At 57.0% G+C, this 3,842-nt stretch overlaps 1 non-coding gene and 1 pseudogene across 1 annotated transcript; both read right to left on the reverse strand.

Annotated features, from left to right (window-relative positions):
* Nucleotides 1-1,642: 1,642 nt before the first annotated feature.
* Nucleotides 1,643-2,237, reverse strand: LOC144098200 (uncharacterized; annotated as a pseudogene).
* Nucleotides 2,238-2,503: 266 nt separating this feature from the next.
* On the reverse strand, nucleotides 2,504-2,605 carry LOC144099626 (U6 spliceosomal RNA). Its single transcript, XR_013307450.1, has one exon. It is a non-coding gene; the product is annotated as a U6 spliceosomal RNA (small nuclear RNA).
* Nucleotides 2,606-3,842: the final 1,237 nt, after the last annotated feature.

A 3,842-nucleotide genomic window follows, 5' to 3' on the forward strand; every position in this document is an offset into this window, starting at 1 on the left:
TGCTAACATGAACCAACTAGCCCCCCAAGTATTACTCAATATAAGCGCCATAGCGTCTTCAGTGCCCCTGTCAACCAGCGAAGTACTTAAAGCTCGCGAGACTCGCATCTTAACGCGAGTATTGCAGCACGCGCACATCTAGACGCCTCGGCCGAATGGTTCCAGCTCCAGGGAGAGACAGCACAAGCAGTACTGGTCTACGATGTGAAATGTGCGCCGGCGTCGACGGCAAAGCGACAACGTTCGTCTGCGACGCGTACGCACAAAGCGCTTGAGGCACATAAGCGCAGTGCAGCTTGCTGGCAGATACACTTCGCCGCCATGTCCAACAAAATTGGGGGCCGTTTAGTAGCTCGTGAGCATCCACCAGCGAAAACTGCCGTATAAGGCGCCTATCCAGCTCGACCGACCCCAGCCAGGGCCTCGCACATCAGCACAGGTGTCAAGGACGCAACTGAAGTCTCCCACTATGATTACGTGGCGCCCATCGAGGAAGAAGACACCCAAACGTTTGTAAAAGCCATTACTGTGGCTTGAGTTAGCCGGCGCGTAAACATATGAGACGCGCAACCTGAAAAAAAAAACGCAGTCCATGGCTAAAACGCAGCCAAACACGTCATATATTATGTGACGGTCTCGTAGAAGAGCTCTGTTTAGAACTATTACCCCAACTCCACCCGAATGCGTGGTGGGAAAGGAGAAGAAGCAGTCCATTTTGAAACGGTGTTTAGAGGCTATTACGCCGGACATTGCGGAAAAATTGGTCTCTTGAATCACAACCAATCATTCATGCCAAATGATTTACCTCGGCTTACTTACGAATACTACGTAATCCTTGTACATTTAATGTACGTAATTTGAAATCTGTTGCCATTCTTCAATTAGGAGAGATTTACATAGTTGTGTTCGCCTACACGGCACCTCTAGGGCGCCACGCGCTCACATTAGGCTTGATGTTCCGGCCCCCCAGTGGACGGCCGGGGTTTCTCTGGAGGCTGTTCCTCCTGGGAACTGTCATGCCCACCATCCGAACCCGACGCCGAGGTGAAGCCACGCCTCACATCACGTGAAAGTCCTATGTCAGCCTCACACTCGCTGAAGTCGGATGAGAACTCCGGGCAACTATCAACACCGAGGCTAAATATGTCACTAGAGGTGTCTGTGTCACGGTCTAGGCAGCGCTACACTAGGGACCGACTGCGTGCTGGCGATGAGTCGCGCTCAGCGACTTCCGGGGCCTGCAAATCCTTCCGAAGCGCCAGAAGCTTCTCGACCCGACCAATGTGCCTAGCCAGTCCGCAGCGCACTTGAGAAGTGCGCGCTATCCCCTCAGGAGCACCCGATGCTGCATCAATGGAAGCCGTGCAGGTATACCAGCAGTAGAAAGCGCCGCTGCATCACCCGCAGGTACGACTGAAGCCGCAGGCTTATTAGCTGCAGCCTCAGGCGGCAGGAGGGCCACGTCAGCATAAGAGCGCATTTCGTGCCCGGCCTGGGAAGGGGCCAAGCTCTGCGCCTCAGTTGGCGATGAAGCCTCCTACGCCACGGCAGGGTGAAAAGAGGGGGCCGCCGTTGTAGCCGCCGGTGGTGCCAGCGGGTGGAAGGCGTTGGTGGTCGCGTCCAAGTACGAGCGGCGCACGAGTCACGCCACCGTTGGGTGGCCGTCTTCGCAACGCCGACAGGGACGCACGCAGCCGTCAGTCGGCGCCGTGCATTGCGCCCTGAAGTGCCCGAAGAGCCACACTGCCGACAGACACGTTGCATTCCACGGTAGGTGACTCGGTGGCCTGCAACCTTCTGGTAATTTGTAACGGGGCTTGCGCTGCTCACCTCCAGGCGGACGAACCGTGTACCGGTTAGCACCCACGGCGTGATCCCATCTGGCCCACGGTGACGGAGAGGACCTTTCCGTACTGGCTCAGAACCTGGACGAGCGCCTCGTTGGGAACATACGAGGGCAGGAAAAGGCAGGCCACGATGGTAACTTGTGCAGCCACAGGAACGATGGGAACGCGCTCGCTGCCGATGACCAGGCAGCCGGCGTCGACGATCAGAGCCATGGAGGCCTGCCTCTTGACAGTGACTAGAAATGAGTGCGCGCCCATTTGCGGCACACAGCACACTTCCTGCAGCAATCAAACTACGGAGGCTGTCGCCTCGGCGATAGTCTACGGACTAGTCCCCGCAGGGACAACTGCATCGACGGCTAGGGCCTTCGAAGGAGTCCACGGCGCCATGGCGACTGGAGGTGACGCCCCTCGCGTGAAACACGTAGTGACGTCGCACAGAGAGGGCCAGTCGCTGGAGAGGGCGCTGGTCAGCCGAACAGAGGGACGCCGACTATATATATGCTGGAAAGCTGCTGCATGGGACGCGACACTGCCTCTGCACGTCACTTCGCTTCAATGCGCATAGACCTGCTACCACCATAGCCAATCAAACCTCCGGGGATGCCTCGCATGAAGAGTCAGACATGGTGATTGAACGGAGATCGCTCCCGGTCAGAGATGTGGAACGCTTCACGATTTTGCGTGACATCCTTTCGCAGGGGCCCTGCTGAACTCTGTATCGTTCCAATTTTAGTATATGTATTTTAACGTAAAGCGGTGTTGCAACTGCTGCAGCAAATTGAATAGAAGGCTTAAGAATTGGTACCTGGGGCCGGATTACGCAACTGCCAATTAGCAAAGTTGTCAAAAAATTGGAGGCTTATCAAGGTTAAGCCCAGTGGATGCGAAGCATGTTAAACAGCTGCCGCATGCACGCCCGGCGCAAAGACGCTGGCGCGGTTGCGGGCACAGAGACTGACGCGACGGCGGGCGCGCGCCGCTTCATCCCTGGCGTGACGTCACATATCACGTGATGCAGCGATGGTGGCGCCGCCGCCGCGTCGCGCGCGACGGCGCGGACCGAAGCGTGGAGGCCTCCGCCGGGCGACGTCCGACGGCGCGATATGAGGCCCCATCTGCAGCCGGTGTGACGTCATCACGTGACGTCACATCATGTGATCTCACTTCAGGGTCAATGGTGGCCACCGCCGGGAGGCGACCGACGGCGCGATATGAGGCCCCATCTGCAGCCTGTGTGACGTCATCACGTGACGTCATGTCACGTGACCCCACTTCAGGGTCAATGGTGGCCACCGCCGGGCGTCGCGCGAAGGCCCGAAACCTACGTCAATATGCTTCGCATAAAACTTGTCGAAAGGTGTCAATTAGCCTCGCTCCTATTGGTCGGTCGTGGCCGGCGGCCATTTTGCTCTTTTGCGTCATGGGTGGCTGCAGATTACGTCACGGATGTGGCAGAAGTGGTGACGTTGCGAACCTAATAATGCGGCCGCTAACTGACACTTTTTGTGACAGTCTCCAGGCGGTCAATTTGACCGTTGCGTTTTTGACAGAAAACGGAGGCGGTGTACGCGGCCACACGACTGAGGGCCGTTTCACATGCATGCGATTTTCGCCTGCGACACTGCGAATCCCGTCGGTCTGCGACTGGGGAGGGCCGTCGGTCTAGTCGCAGACGGCTTGCGATCGAGTTCCGTCCGGTTGGAATTTTTTCGCAGCGTCGGTGTGGTCGGGCTGCGACTAACCAATGGGAAGCATCGTGACGTCACGTCAAGTGTGGTCACGTGTTGGCAGAAGCGGAGGGAGCATCAAGCACAAAGTGTGTTTTGGTTGCATCGCGCGCACGTGGGCGCACATCGAATCATCGAAAATGTCCGCTCATCGCTCTTTTGAAGCCACGCGCGCGTCTTTCAGTGAGCATCTGATTGATGAAGTGGCGAGGCGGCCACTCCTGTGGAACGTAAGATCCAATGATTATAGGAAGAATATCAACAA

The sequence above is a fragment of the Amblyomma americanum genome, chromosome 7 (assembly GCF_052857255.1).
Source record: "Amblyomma americanum isolate KBUSLIRL-KWMA chromosome 7, ASM5285725v1, whole genome shotgun sequence".
Classification (NCBI taxonomy): Eukaryota; Metazoa; Arthropoda; class Arachnida; order Ixodida; family Ixodidae; genus Amblyomma; species Amblyomma americanum.